Source organism: Triticum urartu, chromosome 7 (genome assembly GCF_003073215.2).
Source record: "Triticum urartu cultivar G1812 chromosome 7, Tu2.1, whole genome shotgun sequence".
Taxonomy (NCBI): domain Eukaryota; kingdom Viridiplantae; phylum Streptophyta; class Magnoliopsida; order Poales; family Poaceae; genus Triticum; species Triticum urartu.
In genome coordinates, this window is record NC_053028.1 from 685322058 (window position 1) to 685342037 (window position 19980).

Here is a 19980-nt window from a genome sequence, read left to right on the forward strand (position 1 = left end):
GCTAGGTATGTCTTCATGAAACAAGATGTTCTTAACCATGGGGAGTATAAGGAGTATTACCAAGAGCTAATTCTGACCAAGCAAGAAATTGCACTCTAGTTGGCTTTAGAATCTATGCGACCAAGCATGGAAACGACACAATCACAATTGTAATTTTCATATATTTAGCTCTAAGGCTAGCAAGGAATCGGATTATACAATATTCTTGCAAAATATAGTGATACTCTTTATGAGTTGGAAGTCTTGTTTTGCTTGAAGTCTTCTTTTGCTGGTCATTGTCCTTAGATCTTATATATTGTCACCTTTGAATAAATAATTTCCCATCTCAAAATTCAAGGTCATGTGTATTCCACTTTTATACCGCATGGATATTATTACTTTACTTACTAATTCTAAAGAGTGTGTTATGTTGAGCTTAATTGTAATTTTGTTGTCAAACAAGAACATGTAGTTATGCTATTTCATTGTTGGAAGTTTGCACATATGTTTTTTAGTGATTGGATTTAAGTGTCATAATCCGACAACCTATGTTTAGCAAGTAATTACAACCTTTAATACTGCTTAGCATATTTTTAGCCAACACTTGCTTACGTGTTAGCTTTGCTTTTTATATGTTCGGAGTATTTGCATGTGCTTTAGTAACACATGACCTTTCATATTGTTGGATAATAATCGATGTCTATGTTAAACACAACCCTTAGTTATTACTGTGAAGTATTGTATAACATTCACCAAACATTTCTCACTAAATTGCACTAACGCATGTTCTTGACAGTGCCCATGGAATGAAGGATGGCCTACGAATGACATTACCAAAAAATATGATTATTCTTTAGAGGACATGACAGATGGTTCCACTTTGATCCCACGTGCATCTATATAAGGAGTTCTCGTACCCTCCTCCGAACCACAACTCATATCTTGATCAAGATCAATATATTAGGACAGATACTTCTTGTTGTATGATTCATTTGTAGGGCTCTGGTAGCTATTCACATAAATTATTCTCGGCTTCCTGCCTCAAGCACTTTGCATGCCCAAGAAGCCTAGCAGGTTCATGCAAAGATTCTTCGTCACGTGCATCACATCGATTGTAGAGTGGATCTTTAGGACTTTCAATATATAGGGTAGGTCCAAAATATAGATTTCTTCTTCCACATGGGTGTGTGTCTGTCAGCGTCATTCGGAACAGGTTATCCACCAGGACCCTTTCCAAAGATTGCTTTTAAATCCTTGACCATATCAACTATATCATCACCAGTACTGGGGACGGGCTTTTTCCGGTGATCTGCCTCACCTTTGAAATGCTTGCCTTTCTTTCTTAAGGGATGCCTGCTCGAAAGAAATCGATGATGTTCCAGGTACGCATTATTCTTATATTTGTCCAAATATAGATTTTCAGTATCATCTAAATAGTGCGTGCATGCATTGTATCCCTTATTTGTCTGTCCTATAAGGTTACTAGGAGCTGGCCAATCATTGATGGTTACAAACAGCAACGCTCATAGGTCAAATTCCTTTTGTTTGTGCTCATCCCACACACGTACACCTTTGATATCCCATAGTTGTAAAAGTTCTTCAACTAATGGCCTTAGGTACACATCAATGTCGTTGTCGGGTTGCATAGGGCCTTGGATGAGCACTGACATCATAATGAACTTCCGCTTCATGCACAACCAAGGAGGAAGGTTATAGATACATAGAGTCACAGGCCAGGTGCTATGATTGCTGCTCTGCTCTCCAAAAGGATTAATGCTATCTTCACTTATACCAAACCATAAGTTCCTTGCATCATCTGCAAACTCCAGCTACTTTCTCTCGATTTTTCTCCACTGCAACCCATCAGCGGGTACTCTCAACATCCCGCCTTTTTACGGTCTTCTTTGTGCCATCGCAACAACTTGGCATGCTCTTTGTTTCTGAATAGACGTTTCAATCGTGGTATTATAGGAGCATATCACATCACCTTGGCAGGAACCCTCTTCCTGGGGCGCTCGCCCCCAACATCACTAGGGTCATCTCGTATGATCTTATACCGCGATGCACCGCATACCGGGCATGCATTCAAATTCTCGTACTCCTCACTGTGGTAGAGGATGTAGTCATTTGGGCATGTGTGTATCTTCTGCATCTCTAATCCTAGAGGGCAGAGAACCTTCTTTGCTTCGTATGTACTGTCAGGCAATTCATTATCCTTTGGAAGATTCTTCTTCATTATTTTTAGTAACTTTTCAAATCCCTTGTCAGATAAACCATTCTTTGCCTTCCATTGCAGCAAATCCAGTGTGGTACCATGCTTTATATTGGCATCTTCGCAATTTGGGTACAACCATTTTTTTATCCTCTAATATGCGGTCGAAGTTCAACTTATCATTTTCCCTTTCGCATTCTCTCTATGCATCAACAATGACCAGGCGAATATCATCAGCGGACACATCTGGTGCCTCTTGATCTTCAGCTTCTCCCATTGCAGTATCACCGTATTCAGGGAACATAGGATAGCTGTCATCATCCTCTTCTTCTTCATTGTCTTCCGTCATAACCCATCTTTCTCTGTGCTTGGTCCAACAATTATAGTGAGGCATGAAACCGGACTTAAGTAGGTGGAACTGAAGGGTTTTTGAGGAAATGTAATTCTTCGTATTCTCACAGACAGTACATGGACAATACATAAAACCATTCTGCCTATTCGCCTCAGCCACATCGATAAAAGTATGCAGGCCCGTAATGTACACGGAAGTGCATCGGTCACTGTACATCCATTGCCGGTTCATCTGCATTATATAATTAAGTATATCAAAAACCATTACAGAACATCATGAATAGAGAAATGACCAAGTTAATACAAGTTCATCATATTAAAACCAAAGTAGTAGTGATCAAATGTTATTACTGCAAAAATAAATACATAAAGTTCATACATAGTTCTCATAAAACAACATACAATTATCTGGAGCATCTAAAACATACATTGAAACTAATACAACTATGTAAAACATTTAAATGCAACAACAAATGCGATCAAAATCGCAACTAAGGTAACAATTGATCCAATAGCATAATGATACTAGGCCTCTTGATCAATGGCATATTTTCTAATCTTTCTAATCTTCAAGCGCATTGCATCCATCCGAATCTTGTGTAGATCGACGACATAGGAAACATCCAACTCCAATTTCATCTTCTCTTCTTCAATTCTTTCCAGTTTTTATTTCAAATATTTTTTTTCTTTTTCAACTAAATTTAACCTCTTGACAAGAGGGTCGGTTGGAATTTCCGGTTCACATACCTCCTAGATAAAAATATCTATGTCAAGTTGGTCAGCATAATTGTCATAAACACTAAATGAAACAAATAGTTATAAAAGATAGTATACCACATCTGAATCATAGACCGGGCGAGAGCCGGCGGGGCGGATATCAAAACCATGGCACTATGTAATAACAAACAATAATGCAAGTAAGAAAATTATACAAGTAGCTATCAAAATCATACAAGTAAGAATTTTTTTTCTTCTAAAAAAAGATAAGAACAAGAGGCTCACCACGGTGGTGCCGGCGACGAGATCGATGCGGGTGATCGACGGGGACGGGGATGGGACGGAACCCTACACATGTGCAAACTAAGAAGTTAATTTGAGCTCAGATTGCATCTAAATCAAATAAACTCCCACATATATACACTCCTCAACTAAAACCCACAAATCACTCTACTTCTAGAGCATGAAATTAATTAGCTAAACTAGCAATGAGAGATGAAAGGATGAAGTTGCTAACCTTTAAGAACACTTGGATAGTTGGTGCACTGCCAAATCTAGACAAATCTTTGGGAAAATGGAGCTTGGAGGAAGAACAAGGGAGAAGAAAGAGGAGAAAGCTTAAGTATGGCCTGGGAATTTCATCGAACACCTCATGTGCATAGGAAGGGAGAACAAAATAGCACACATATATCCCACCTTCTACGACAAAAAAACAAAGGAGAGGGCGGGCAAGGGCTAGGATATATATAGGCAAAACTTTAGTCCTGGTTGGTTTCTAATACCAAGAATAAAGGCCTGCCCTTTAGTCCCGGTTCTAGACACCAACCGGGACTAAAGGGGTTGCGTCATGCGCGGCACCCTTTACTCCCGGTTGATGTCTGGAATCGGGACTAGAGGTCCCATTAGAACCGGGACTGATGTCTGTCGAGCCCCGGCCGGCGTCCTAGCCGCTCGAATCGGACTCACTATAACACAACAGATATTACGAGGCATTCTAAAATGCCTCTAAATGACACAGAAATGCCTTTACATGTTTTTAGGGGCGTTCCTCCAAAACGCTAGAAATAACACCGAAGGGAAAGGTTAATGATGGTGTATTCCAGTAACGCCTCCAAAGAGCCGACGATGCACAGCGTTCTTAAAAGTGCCTCGAAAGCTCCCACGTTTCAGAGTCTTTTTCGGTGCAAACCCTCATTCAAACCCAGTCTAGTCATGGTCGGGATTGCCCCGTCACATCAGGTACTTTTGAAGCCACTCTCTGGTCTACATATATGGTATAGAGTCTGGCCACTTAGCGTTCTTCGTGATAAGAGTTGGGCCAACGGACCATCAAGTCAAACTGAACTTTAATTCAATCAGCCTGCGCGAAAGGTCGCCTAGCTACCATCCTTACAATGGCGCCTTACATGTTTTTATGGTGAGGCAAATCGGAGCTTGAGGTACAAAACATGGGATACCATGAAAAGGTTGAGGGGAGAAAGCACGCTACCGTGGCTCTGCATGGGCGATTTCAACGAGATACTTCGCCAGGAGGAGCAAATGGGCCCTAATCCAAGGGATAGCACTCAAATGGAGGGGTTTAGGGAGGCGGTGGATGTATGTGAGCTGGCGGACTTGGGCTATACCATCTTAGACTGGACTTTTGAGAAGCGTGTTACAGGTGGCCAATTTTGTAGGGTCCGTTTGGACCGGGCGCTAGCTTCGGCAAGCTGGTCCAACATGTTCCCGTTTGCAAGAGTGGAGCATTTAACAGCAGTTAAGAGTGATCATAGCCCTATTCTGCTGATGAATGAGATGGAAGCGGGGAATCAGCCAATCGCGGTGAAGAAGCCTTTTTGATATGAATGTGTCTGGGAAAGAGATGGTCATTTCAAGGATGTGGTGGAAGCAGCATGGAATGGTGATGGCCTGGCCTCGTCGGTGTCGGATTTGGCCAACAAATTACAGTCGGTGGCCACTTCTTTTTCCAGTTGGGGACGTACTACTTTTGGATCGGTTCGGCGAGAGCAACGATCGCTTCGACAGAAACTTGCTATGCTGCGTGGGGATCCTTTGAGACTCGGACCTAGTGAGGAGGAACGCAAGGTCGAGGAGTGCATGGTGGAACTCGCGTACAGGGAGGAAATAATGGCGAGACAGCAGTCCTGTATCACATGGCTGTCCGAGGGTGATAGCAATACTAAGTTCTTTCAGAGGAAGGCAAGTGCTAGACGAGCCAAAAACAGCATCACCCAACTTGATCGTGCGGATGGAACCACTTGTACAGATCCGGCGGAACTGGCAAATATGGCTACAGAGTTTTACTCAAACCTCTATACGTCGGAAGGAACGATAGGTATGGAAGACGTGTTATCGCACATACCGATGAGGGTGGATGGTAATATGAATGCCCGCCTAAATGCCACTTATAGCAATAATGAGGTTAAAGAAGCTCTCTTTCAAATGTTTCCAACGAAGGCGCCAGGGCCGGACGGTTTCCCTGCACATTTTTTCAGAAGCATTGGGACTTATGTGGTGATGAAGTTACAAGGATAATCATTAGAGTGCTTGATGGTGTGGACTCACCGGAGGAGACAAATAACACGTTCATCATTTTAATTCCAAAGATAGCAAGTCCAAAAGTTCTAGGACAGTTTCGGCCGATAAGACTTTGTAATGTGATCTACAAGATCGCTTCAAAGGTCTTAGCCAACAGGCTGAAGGTAATCCTCCCTAAGATCATTTCCGAAGAGCAGTCGGCTTTTGTCCCTGGTCATCTCATCACAGATAACTTCATTACAGCCTATGAATGCCTACATTACATGAAGACTAGGAGGGTGAAGGGCAATAGGTTTTGTGCTCTAAAATTGGATATGATGAAAGCGTATGATCGCTTGGAGTGGTCGTATTTGAGAGCTGTAATGCTAAGGATGGGTTTTAGCCTCCGCTTCACTGAGACAGTAATGAGATGTGTGACGTCGTATCTTTTTCGGTTATGTTTAATGGCAGGAGTCTGGATGGTTTCAAGCCTTCTCGGGGATTGTGCCAGGGTGATCCGAGCTCACCATATTTGTTCTTGTTGGCAGCTGAAGGACTTTCATGTCTACTGAAATCTGGTGCAGGAGTACGGGGGATCACAGTCGCACCAAATGCACCATCTGTTAATCATCTACTTTTTGGTGACGATAGCCTACTTTTCTTTGAAGCAAATGATGATACGGCCACACGTATTGATGAGCTACTGCGGATCTATTGTAACGCCTCCGGACAAAGGGTTAATATGGAGAAGTCATCTATCTTTTTCAGTAAAGGAGTACCCAACTCTACTCGTGACTCCATCAAGAACATCCTCACTGTCCACAATGAATCTTTAACAGAGAAGTACCTGGGCCTGCCCTCGGATGTGGGGAGGGCCAAAGAGGGATCCTTTAAGTACTTGAAAGATAGAATTTGGAAGAAGGTGCAAGGGTGGATGGAGAAGTGTTTATCTGCCGGAGGGAAAGAGGTGCTAATAAAATCTGTAGCTCAATCTATTCCAACGTATTCTATGTCATGTTTCAAGCTGCCAAGGGGTTTGTGTGAGCATATCAACGGCTTGATCCGTAAGTTTTGGTGGGGAAGCAAGGATGGCCAACGGAAAACAGCGTGGGTTTCATGGAAAACAATGTCGAAACCAAAGTTCATGGGGGACTGGGCTTTAGGGATGTGGAGCTGTTCAACCTAGCATTACTCGCGCGCCAAGCATGGAGACTACTACAGGATCCGGACTCGCTCAGCGCTCGAATTCTGAAAGCTAGGTACTATCCAGATTGCCACCTCTTGGATGCCACGTTGGGTGCAGGTCCGTCCCAGGTCTGGCGCTCCATACTAGAGAGAAGAGATTTGCTAGCGCAAGGACTCATCAAACGCATCGGCTCTGGATCACATACGTACATATGGCACGACAATTGGCTGCCAAGGGATTACAAGCTCAGGCCAATATGCTCACGGTCGGCCAACCCTCCAGTTCTGGTCTCGGAGCTGATTGATCCCACCACCAGGTCGTGGAACAAGCAGGTGCTAACGGAACACTTTATCGCTCCCGATGTTGAAGTTATTCAGAATATACCACTAAGTATTAGGGTGCAGGATGATTTTTGGGCCTGGCACTACGACAAGAAGGGTGTTTTTTCGGTTCGGTCGGCCTACCGTATGATTTCTACAGTCAAGGCTCAGAGGGAGGATTGGCTTGATCATCGGCCGGGACATTCAAACATTACAGTTGACAGGAAATCTTGGTCGCAGCTGTGGAATGTACGGGTTCCCTCCAAGATCAAAATTTTTGTATGGAGATTAGCGCATACCTCGATCCCGATGGGGCACGTGCGTCATGAGAGAAATATGGCAGATTCACCAGCGTGCTTGATTTGCGGGGCAGATGAGGACACTTGGCTTCATTCTCTGTTAAGCTGCTGCATGGCGCGATGCGTTTGGGCTTTGGGTGATGAAGAGCTCCTAGAGCATGTGATATCAAACCAGACCGCTGATGCCCGTCTTTGGCTGTTTTGGTTGTTCGAATCAACAAGCCAACGTGATGTAACTCGGGTTCTAGTGACAATGTGGGCAATTTGGTGGGCGCGCCGAAAAGCAATCCATGAGAATGAGTTCCAGAGCCCGTTGTCAACCATGAGTTTTATTAGGCGCTTCTTGGAGGACCTGGACATTGTTGAGTCCCAAAAGGAGCGACCGATGCATGTGCCTGCTGCTCCGAGAGCACGGGCATGGCTGCCGCCCGAGGGTGAAGCGGTGAAGTTCAACTGCGATGGAGCATTATCAACCCTGGGCGAGAAGGGAGCAGAGGCTGTGGTTTGTCGAGACAAGTCGGGGAAATTTCTTGGAGCTTCAGCACTGGTCTTTGAAGGCTTGATCGACCCGGCAAGTTTGGAGGCGCACGCGTGTAGTGAAGCACTTGCCCTGGCCCGCGATCTGAATTTGCAGGATTTGGTGATTGCGTATGACTGTCTAGAGCTGGTTTCAAACATCAGCACACAATCTCTACCAGTGTATGCGCCTATTCTGCATGATATACACATTACCATGAACCTTTTCTCTTCAGTTGTCTTTCGTTTTGAGCGTAGAGAAAATAATTTTGAGGCCCACTCGGTTGCAAAAGGAGCTGTGTCTCTGTCGGTGGGCCGCCATGTGTGGTTAGGGATCCTTCCAGATGTTGCTTGTATTCCGGATGTGATGAACTTTGAATAAAATTCCCTAGTTACCTTCAAAAAAAGCTACCATCCTTGAGCCTATGCACATTTTCCTCCCTTTTAAGTAGGTTTGACTATTAGTCGGTAAGCGGTTGGGGATTAATTTATTGTAGCGTTAGCTCGCGCGCGAGAAAAAAGAACAAGTCGACTGTGGCATCAACTAGAAGACGTATACGTACTTAGCAAACAAAGTGTGTATTATTTTTAACCATCTGAACATGCATGCATGCCCCTCGACCGAAAGCATGCATCACCGGCCGCCCAAAGCTGGGATAAACGACGATGCAAACTGTCAATCCCCCACCAACAAAGAAAGGAAAATGCCCTCGCAATAGGAAAACGCCGCGGCCTCCCTCCGCTAGCCGATGCGCCTCGCTCTCGCGACCGCACGCCGCCGCCTCCGCATCTGATCCCCACCCTCGCCGCCACCTCTGCCGCTTCGCCCACCCATAGCCACCCCAGAGCTCCATCGCTCGCTTTCCCCCATGCCCCACACCCTCAGATCTACGAGAATTCCGCTCAGGGAGGGGAGAGGATACTGGATGCCACTGTCGTTTGCCTACCAGGCATTCCTAGAGATGTTGCAGCCCCTCGATGCAGTCTCGCCGGAGGTCCTGAGGGAAACAAACGGGAGGAGATGGATGGAGCGGGCGGAGTAGATCCACGACGATGCCCTCTCCTGGACACTGTGTGTTCGGGAGTAGAGGGAAATGGAGGAGGAGGTGGAAGCAGGCTCAGATCCATTCTCAATTTCTCGTCGGCGGGCGCTGACGTACAAAGCGCACATGGACCAGGAGCTACTGAATCTGGCTCGGAGGATCTACTTCAAAGGCAATTTGGAGGAGAAACGCAGGAAGTTACACCCGTCAGAGCCGCCGATTGTGTTCGTCAACTAGGAGAAGCAAGAGGGGAAATCAGAGGATCCAGATCATGTTGCTCGATGTGAGTGCTTGACAGACCTGATGCCTACCAGGGTGCCACCGGAATCAGAACATGTGGATCCCCTGATGTACCTGTCGCCAACCGCAGCTACGGGTTGATAGCGATGCCGCTCGCCGGAGTCATGGGTGCGGTACCTGGGTCAATGGATTTCAGGCGCAGAAGCTTGAGGGGTGCATAGGGCTCTGCTGAAGAGGAGCATTTCGACCACCTAGCTGAAAACATTTGGAAGCAAACTTGCCCAGAGGAAATCCGGCCTCGCCAATGCAGCATCTCTGCTTACCACAAACACCATTCATGTGTTCATCGGGGTGAATGGAGTCTCAATGATCAGCATCTGAGGCGGCCATTGCATAGCTTGATCTCCACTGTGCTTGCTGCGCATGGAGAGCAGTTGGTTACTGTTGCAGTGGCTGCGCTTGGGCATGTTTATGGACCTGCCTTGTTGGTGATGCAGAGAGAAGGCGGGTTCAGCTTCGTGCAGAAATAGAGACGTGCCAAAAAAATCTTGCCCAAAAAGTGATGATGAAGGCACCAACATGGAGGAGCTCCTGCCTTACTGCCATGGTGACTGGGCAAAGGAATTCCACAGGCAGCTCTGGGCCCTATATATAGAGACGGGTCGGCCAACCCTAATCTCACCTCCCCCTCCTTCCTCCTCCTCAAGTCCACCACCACCGCCACACAATCCACCATGGGAGATACCAGGCGAAGGTGTGGGAGAGGCAAGAACAAAGGAGGGCGTCGGGAGAGCATGGGGGTTTGACAGCAGAAGTGGTCCCCCCCCCTTCTTGGTCCACCACAAGGACAAGGCCCTGGAGGGTCTGCAGATGCCAACCCTGCCACGTCTGGGAGTCAGGTCAGTAATAGGTCTCAAAACAAGAACTCTCAAAAGAAGAAATAGGACCAGGCTGCTAAGGTTCCTCTAGTCTCAAACTCTGTCCTAATGTCTTACCTAGATGTAGTATGCTACAATTGTGGTGATCCTGGTCATCATGTGGACAAATGTGGGAAGCCAAAAAATTGTTTCATCTGTAAAATGGTCACTCACAAGGTTGACAACTGCCCTGTTAGGAAGAAACCCCATACCTCTGCTAGATATGTTGGTAGTGCTGCCCCTGGTCTTGGGTTTTACCATGTAGATAAACCAGATGTCAATGCTCAACACCTAGGGGCTCTAAAGAATGTTGGTATTGTGTTTGTGGAATCTGGTGAAGTCACTAAACAAGAACTAGCTAGTGAATTTGCAAACATCTACAAGACAAACTGGCCATGGCCGATCAATGCTTAGATGAGTGGTCTTTCCTAGTAAAACTCCCCCCTGAGATTGATGTGGTTCAAGTAGCTGGTTACCCTTGTTTTGGTCTCAAAAAAAGATAATGTCATTGTCAATGTGGAAGTCTGGAAAGGCAATGTTGAGGCTGAAGATGAGCTCCAGGAGGTTTGGATCAAAATCAAGAAGATGAATCCTATGGTGTGAATGGTCTATGTTGGACCAGATTACCTCCACCCTAGGGGTCATAACTGATGTGGATTGGCAACACAACTTCAGGTCCTTCTATGAGATTGTTAGGGTGAAAATTGTCTGTAAAGACCCATCTAAAATTCCAGAAGAGATGATGTTTCGGATTCATGGCAAGATCTACAGGTTGCTTATTGAGGTTGAGCCCCTCATGTATACCTCCCACGGATCCAGTCACCTCCACCAACCCTTCTTCTGGCATCCAACCTTCCATGGAGGCAGAACATAGAGACTACACTTCTAAAGATGTTGGATCCAACAGAGGCTCTAGGACTGGGTTTGATCATGGTTCTGGGACTGGCTCTGGAATTAGCAATCCCAGATCTTAGTCCATTGGCCACAATCACATGATTGGATAAATTACCCCAACATCACTTTTATAGTCACGGCTGCCAGATTCTCAATAATCGGGCAGGACCGGTAACTTGGAGAAAATACTTAATTTAGTCCAAGGAGATGCTATGGGATTCAACTTAATCAGAGAGATGGAGCTTGTGGATTATGATGATACAATTTCTAAAATGTAACATGAAGAAATGCAGGAGGATCGGGTGTCCTCTGACATTGGGATAGTTACCAATGCTACCACCCCAGAAGAGCAATATGACACTGAATTCCCCAAGCTCCATCAACCCAAAAGCCAGAGTAAATGGGGCCCTATTCAAGCTTCCAGAATGAGCTCTAGTCTGGCTGGTGAGAAAAGAACTATTATTGAGAAAGCTCAACAATTCAAAGTGGTTCAAAACATGGAAGTCCCTAAAGATAACAGTAAGAAAGCCCCCTCAAAGGGCTCTGTCGGTGGCATCACGTCCCATCAAAGGGCTCTGCCGGTGGCATCCTGATGGGAGTGGACCTAGAAGTTTTTGAGTCATTTACTGGTCCCACCTAGGCTCTTATGTTAGTTGTCTAGTCAAGATCAAATCAGATGGCCTAATCTTTAGATTGATTACTGTTTATGGCTCTTCCTATGATGAAGGCAAGGAGGCCTTTATTTCTAAGCTCCACACTATCTTTGTGGATATAGATACCCCTACTCTTATTGGTGGGGAATTTAATCTGTTCAGGAGCTCTAGTGACAAAAGTAATGGTGTGATCAATCATAAGTAGAGTGATAACTTCAATGCTTGGATTGAGATCTGGAGCCTTTTAGAAATTAAATTGTCTAGTAGGAAATTCACTTGGGCTAACAACCAGGTGGACCTAATTATGTCTACTATTGATAGACTTTTCTCTGACACTAGCTTAGATAGAATGTTTCCTCTGTCCCCTTACAAAGCCTTACCTAGATGTGGTAGTGATCACACACCTATCCTCTGGACTCTGGTGTGAACCAAACACCTAGGAAAAGTAGTTTTAAATTTGAGAAGTGGTGGCTCCTGAGGAAGGATTTCTCTGACCTGGTCAAGAAGATCTGGGTAGAACCCATAGGGGTTGCATCTCTCTTAGAAAACTAGCAGAGAAAAATTAGAAGATTCAGGAAAGCCACAAAAAAGGGTGGAGCTCTAATGAAGAAGCTAATCTTAGGAGATACAAAAGAATTCTTCTGCAAGATTGTGATGCTCTAGACATTTAATCAGAGACTTCTGATCTTTCTGGACCTGAGCTAACCAAAATGAATTTCATTCATGGTGAACTCAAGAAGATTTGGCTCAAAGAGGAGACCAAAGCTAAACAAAGGTCTAGAGATAGGGACATTAAAGAGGGAGATAGAAATATTGCATATTTCCTTGAAGTAGCTAATCAAAGGAGAAGGAAAACTCGTATCCACTCCTTAGATGGCCCCCATGGTCATGTTACTGATATAAAAGACATGCTGGGAATTGCTAGTGATTTCTATAAAAAACCTCTTCAAAAAGAAGGAATGCTCTAGGTTTAAGTTGAGTCCTGATTTTTTTTTCTTTGAGGCAGAAAGAGATTCTGTAGAGGAGAATTCCTTGCTAGAAGCCCCTTTCTCTGAGGAAGAGATCAAATTAGGTGTCTTTGCATCTGCCCCAGATGGGGCACCAGGCCCTGATGGGATCCCTTCCCTATTTTATCAGCACTTTTGGGAGCTCATTAAAGTAGACTTTGTGCCCTTGTTCCAGCTCTTCCATAAAGGAGAATTGGACATATATAGACTTAATTTTCCCATGCTCTCTCTCATTCCTAAAAAGCCGAGGCTACTTCTATGAAGAAGTTTAGGCCTATCAGCCACATTAATTGTAGTTTTAAAATTTTCTCCAAGGTCCTCACCAATAGACTTTCTGTAGTGCTGCAAAGATTGATTGCTAGTAATCAATCTGCTTCTCTCATAGGAAGATTCATCTTAGAAAGTGTGGTCACTACCCATTAAGTGTTGCACTCAGTTCATTCTGGTAAAGAGGAGGGCCTTGTCCTCAAATTAGATTATGAGAAAGCTTTTGATAAGGTGGATCTGAGCTTCTTGGTCAAATTACTTAAGCTTAGAGGGTTTAGGGATAGATGGACTCAATGGATTTATTAGCTTACTCATGGGGGATCAGTGGTGTTAAGCTGAATAATGTAGAAAGTGACTTCTTCCTTACTTGTAAAGGTCTGAGGCAGAGAGACCCCATCTCTCCTCTCCTATTCAACTTAGTAGTACATGTTCTTACCAATATGTTAGCCAAAGCTGCTACCCAGGGGCTAATTGAGGGGCTCTATCCTGGAGTCTGCCTTGGGGGTATTATCTGCCTTCAGTATGCAGATGACACCATTCTGTTCCTTGATAAGAATCCTACACATGCTATGAACCTCAATATTGTCTTGACCTGCTTTGAACAGGTCTCTGGCATGAGGATTAACAACTCTAAAAGTGAACTCATCCCCATTAACATTGAGAGGCCTGAGTTTGAAGAGTATCTCTCCATACTTGATTGTAGTGGAGGGACATTTCCCGTTAAATGCCTAGGGATCCCTCTACACCATGACAAATTAAGAAGAGGGGGTATCCAACCTCTGCTGGATAAAATTCTTAAAATAATTGCTGGATGGGGAGGAAAGCTCGTATCCTATAAAGGCAGATTGGGCAGATTGGTTCTGATTCAGGCCTGCCTTGCCAGCATTCCTGTCTATCTTCTCTCCTTCTTCAAATTCCCTAAGTGGGCTATTCATATGGTCAACTCCCAAATGGCTAATTGTTTGTGGAATGACTTTGTAGGACATAGGAAACTACATTTAGCTAACTGAGGGATGGTCTCTATGAAAAAAGATTTTGGGGGCCTTGGCATTCCCAACCTTCATGAAATCAATATCTTTCTACTAGGCTCCTGGATTAAAAGATATTATGAAGGAGATAGGAAACCCTGGAAACAGATTATTGATCATAAATACATGGCTGGGAGGCCTAACCTCTTTGCCCCTTCCCCTACTCAAAACTGCTCCAGGTTCTGGAAAGGGATTAACTCCATTACTCAAACTTTGAAGTTTGGGTATAGGTGGAAAATTTGTGTAGGTGATGAAGTTAGATTTTGGGAGGACACCATGAAAAATTAAGAAGAGAGGATATCCAACCTCTGTTGGATAAAATTCTTAAAAGAATTGCTGGATGGAGAGGAAAACTCATATCCTATAAAGGCAGACTGGTTCTGATGCAGGCCTGCCTTGCCAGCATTCCTATCTATCTTCTCTCCTCCTTTAAATTCCCTAAGTGGGCTATTCATATGCTCAACTCCCAAATGGCTACTTGTTTGTGGAATGACTTTGAAGGACATAGGAAACTACATTTAGCTAACTGGGGGATGGTCTCTATGAAAAAAGATTTTGGGGGCCTTGGCATTCCCAACCTTCAAGAAATCAATATCTGTCTACTGGGCTCCTAGTTTAAAAGATATTATGAAGGAGATGGGAAACCCTGGAAACAGATTATTCATCATAAATACATGGCTGGGAGGCCTAACCTCTTTGCCCCTTCCCCTATTCAAAACTGCTCTAGGTTCTGTAAAGGGATTAACTCCATTACTCAAACTTTGAAGTTTGGTTATAGGTGGAAAATTGGTGTAGGTGATAAAGTTGGATTTTGGGAGGACACTTGGTTTGGTACTTCCCCTTTAGCGGTCCAATTTTGGCATGTCTACTCTATCTGTAATAAGCAATTAAATGTGTCAATGAGGTTTGGGATGGAAATCAATTGAAACTCATATTCAGGGGGAATTTTGATGACAATGATGGAACAATGGTACCAATTAGTAGAAATAGCTGGAAGTATTGGGCTGTCCTCTGAACCTGATGCTCTGATATGGAAGATGGATAGCAAAGGCCAATATTCTTCTAGTTCACTTTACCATGTGATCAATTTTGGGGGGATCCAACCTATATTTATCCCTGCAGTGTGGAAACTTAGGGTTCCTCCCAAAATTCATGTCTTTCTCTGGCTGCTTGCTAACAACAAGCTTATGACTAGAGATAACCTGAGGAAGAGGCATATCATTAAACCCCTTGATTGTGTCTATTGTTCTGATCAAGAATCCAATAGGTGCTGAGATCGATCTTGAATACTCTAAGGAACTGGATCATTCTATCCGCGGATGTGTGCAGGGAAAGACTGATGGTCTTTGCGGCACACCTGGCGAAATTCCTTCAGAAACCTATGCTGATCAAGAGCGGTTGAACTCCCACAGCAAGCTGGTGTTTGAACCATGGAGGAATCTCAAGGTCTCTGAAGATGATGAAAGCTTCTCATCTCGCAAGAAAAGAGACCGCCGCGGCAAGACGACTGTTATCAGTCCGGTGTCAACCCTTATCACTTGCTGGTCTCCACAGGCTGCCGCAGCACCACCCATGAAGACTCGGAGGGCTTTGCAGGGAGCTGCTTTTGTAATAGGGCTTTCTAGTGACCCGTTTGCTATTTTCCTGGTTTTCTTTCCGCTTCATGAACTGCTCCTCTCAGTGAGATGATGTATGGATTATGTTTCTGGAGGTTTCATTCGAGTAATGGAATCGGGGAGGGCCTCCCTGTCCTTCTAAAAAAATAAACGACGATGTCGAAACTAGAGTTTTGAGCAACGCGCCACCAGCACCTCATTTCTCATCCATGGCTGGGGGAGCCGCTGTACAGGGCCAGTTTTGCAGTTGCTCATTGCCTGAGCAACTGTCCGGCGGCGCCATCCCAGTCCGCCGCCGCAGCAACGGCCGTGCGACCAATCTGCAGGGCCATCATTTAGGCGGGCGCCGCGGAGGCGATTAAAAGAACGCCTCAAAATCTAAATCGATTTTAGGCTTTTCTTGAGAACGGCTCCGATTCATGTCTGTTTAGCGGCAGTTTGAGAAAATGCCGTGAAAGCTTAGTACAATGGGAGGCATTTTCCTAAAACTCCTTATATACAGGAATTTGAGGCATATCAAAAAAATGCTACTTCTATACAGTTTGGAGGCATTTTCCGGAATGCCCTTACCAAAATGCCTCTGATTAACAACCGTGGTGTAGTGACTAATGCTCACATTAGTCCCGATTCTTAATGCGGCCAGGACTATTGCTCCGATCCGAATCAAAGCCCTGTTTTCTACTAGTGAATATAGTTTTGATGCCCTTGTAAAGACAATGTCAATGGTGAAAACGGGTCATCTATCAGGTGTGCTGTTAGAGAGGTAAAACATTTTAAATTTGTGGAATAAGAGCGAATATTTATTGACATCAGTTTCGCAAATGACGCTAAGCAGAAAAGCTAAATTTATGAAAGCGGCTCCAACCTAGCGTTGGGTAGCTACACGTTCGTTAATAATATACTACCTCCTTTTCAAAATAATTGAAGTTCTGTATATGTTCAAAGCCAAACTTTTTTAAGTTTGACCAAGTCTATAGAAAAAATATATTAACATCTAAAAAACCAACTTAGTCTTTTTGAGATTCTTTGGGACATATAGTTCCGTACTATGTGTATTCCATATTGTAGATCTTAGCGTATTTTTTCTACAAAATTGGTCGAACTTAAGCAAGTTTGACTTTACGAAAACCTAAAACTTTAATTATTTTGGAACGCATGGGAGTATCAATGTGCAGTAAGAAAAAAGGACCATGAAAGAAACCTCACAGGAATACAGCCAACAAGACAACTTAGTCTTTAATTAGTTTTTCTAAGAAATGAGGCTCGGATGGGCCCAACTTTGAATTAAAAAAGCCATCAACCCCATCTAGAATACAACCAACACAAGCACATTAGACAACGAAAAAGCAACGAAAAGATACAAAGGTGTTGAGAAAACAGCTTACAACACAAACCCACCCTAGAAGCACCTACACTGATAGGAAAAGAAGCACCCCTTGAAGATGGAGTCGCCCTTCAAGCTCGAACACCTGTCGGAGAAGATAGAAACAGCGCGTCGAAGGCATTGCCAGCCGCCTTGGCAACGATCTCGCCGAACACCTGCACTAAGAACCGAGAAGATACCACACCCCCTCACCAGAGAACTTGATCTCTTGTCCTAAGCTGAACTACCCCTCTCGCATCATGGTTCGAGATGGAAGGTATATAGATTTGGATCCAACAGCTAGGTGGCTAAGCTAGCTAGCTCTTGCAGCGATCGATCACGATCAGCGTGTCATCCCGTCTACGTGCATGGTGGGCGGCACGGTCGCTGCGCCGCCGCGCTGCTGCAGCTCCATGTTGGCGTGCCATCCTGCATGCATGCATCCACCGCAATTCAATCAACATAGATAACGAACCACACATGCATATCGATCGTCGCACTGCATACGATCACTCGCGAGCGTAGGCACGCACCGATGTCCATGACGAAGCCGCGGTTGTGGAGCTCGCGGTACTCCTGGCAGAGGGCGCAGCACTCGCAGAAGCAGTGGACGCAGAGGTCCGGGTAGGGGGCCTCCTAGAGGCCGTACTGGGCGCGCATCTTGGTGCGGTAGAAGCAGGTGTAGATGGGCAGGAACCACCAGGAGGTGACCATCCCGATGAGCACGTACAGCGCCGCGCTCGCCCCGCTGGAGAGGGAGCCGCGGTCCACGATCTCCGCCACCATCCCGAAGGTGACGCACGGGCAGAAGCACGTCATCCAGCAGTTCCCGGGGTCCTCGGCGCAGTCGAACAGGCCTGTGGACCAGGGGTGGACCGGCGGCTGCGCGTGCACCAGCGCGCGCGTCGCCGCGGCCGGTGCTGGCAGCTGCTCGGCGGCGTCCATGCCGGCCACGCGAATTGATTTTGATTCCTCCGGCCACCGGCGGGTGGTGTCAGCGCGGGCGCGGGTGTGGTGGCCTCAACAGGAGCGCCAAGGCTGTTTATATCATCGTCGATTCGGAGGTAGGTGACCATGCATCCAAACAACTCCGATCCCATGCATGCATGCATGCAGGATTAGTCCCATGCATGGCTAATCCCTATCTTTAGCTACAACGGGCAAAAATAAGTGCCACGTGATTTTCCTGTCCTTTCTCCCCACAAAAATAGTAGCACTAGTTTCAGTCAGTGGTACAAAATTTTCTCTTGAATTGTGACTTCAAGAGAAAACTAAATTTGTATACAAAACATCATATATGCTAGTATATATTTTTCTTAAGCCGCAAATCGAAGTTGCTTTTCCCCCCTCAAAAAAAATCGAAGTTGCTTTTCAAATTTTGGGACATGGTACGCGCGTATATGTTGTGTCAATAATTTCAGAAACTTTTTATTATCACCTGCACAAAGAAAACTTTTTATTATCACAATAAAGAAGTGCTAATCGATCATCTAGTTTAATGTCCAAAAACGTCTTACATTATGGAACAGAGGGAGTACTAAAAAATAACTCATCAGACGAGGCGGCTCGCGAGGGCATGCCATGTATAGTTCGACCGAGCTCCTCGAAGAGAAGGAAGCAGACCCTTGCCACCGTCGGTCTTCCGCCGTGCTCTGCAGCGGCGGCGGTGGCCGGGTCCGCCTCCCCCTTTTCGCCGCTCGCTCGCCGCGGCTGCCACCACCACTAGGCGTATCAACGGGCGATGCCCATCAATAGATATCAATGTGAGTGAGTAGGGATTGCCATGCAACGGATGCACTAGAGCTATAAGTGTATTAAAGCTCAAAAAGAAACTAAGTGGGTGTGCATCCAACTCGCTTGCTCACGAAGACCTAGGGCATTTTGAGGAAGCCCATCATTGGAATATACAAGCCAAGTTCTATAATGAAAGATTCCTACTAGTATATGAAAGTGACAACATAGGAGACTCTCTATCATGAAGATCATGGTGCTACTTTGAAGCACAAGTGTGGTAAAAGGATAGTAGCATTGCCCCTTCTCTCTTTTTCTCTCATATTTGGGCCTTCTCTTTTTTTATGGCCTCTTTTTTCTCCTTTTTTTTTATTTTTCGTCCAGAGTCTCATCCCGACTTGTGGGGGAATCATGGTCTCCATCATCCTTTCCTCACTGGGACAATGCTCTAATAATGATGATCATCACACTTTTATTTACTTACAACTCAAGAATTACAACTCGATACTTAGAACAAAATATGACTCTATATGAATGCCTCTGGCGGTGTACCGGGATGTGCAATGAATCAAGAGTGACATGTATGAAAGAATTATGAATGGTGGCTTTGCCACAAGTACGATGTCAACTACATGATCATGCAAAGCAATATGACAATGATGAAGCGTGTCATAATAAACGGAACGGTGGAAAGTTGCATGGCAATATATCTCGGAACGGCTATGAAAATGCCATAATAGGTAGGTATGGTGGCTGTTTTGAGGAAGGTAAATGGTGGGTTTGTGGTACAGGCGAAAGTTGCGCAGTACTAGAGAGGCTAGCAATGGTGGAAGGATGAGAGTGCGTATAATCCATGGACTCAACATTAGTCATAAAGAACTCACATACTTATTGCAAAAATCTATTAGTTATCGAAACAAAGTACTACGCGCATGCTCCTAGGGGGATAGATTGGTAGGAAAAGACCATCGCTCGTCCCCGACCGCCACTCATAAGGAAGACAATCGATAAAAAAATCATGCTCCGACTTCATCACATAACGGTTCACCACACGTGCATGCTACGGGAATCACAAACTTCAAAACAAGTATTTCTCAAATTCACAACTACTCAACTAGCATGAC

At 45.0% G+C, this 19980-nt stretch overlaps 1 pseudogene; it reads right to left on the reverse strand.

Moving 5' to 3' along the window:
* Positions 1 to 17468: 17468 nt before the first annotated feature.
* LOC125525799 lies at positions 17469 to 18070 on the reverse strand (annotated as a pseudogene).
* Between the last annotated feature and the right edge of the window lie 1910 nt (positions 18071 to 19980).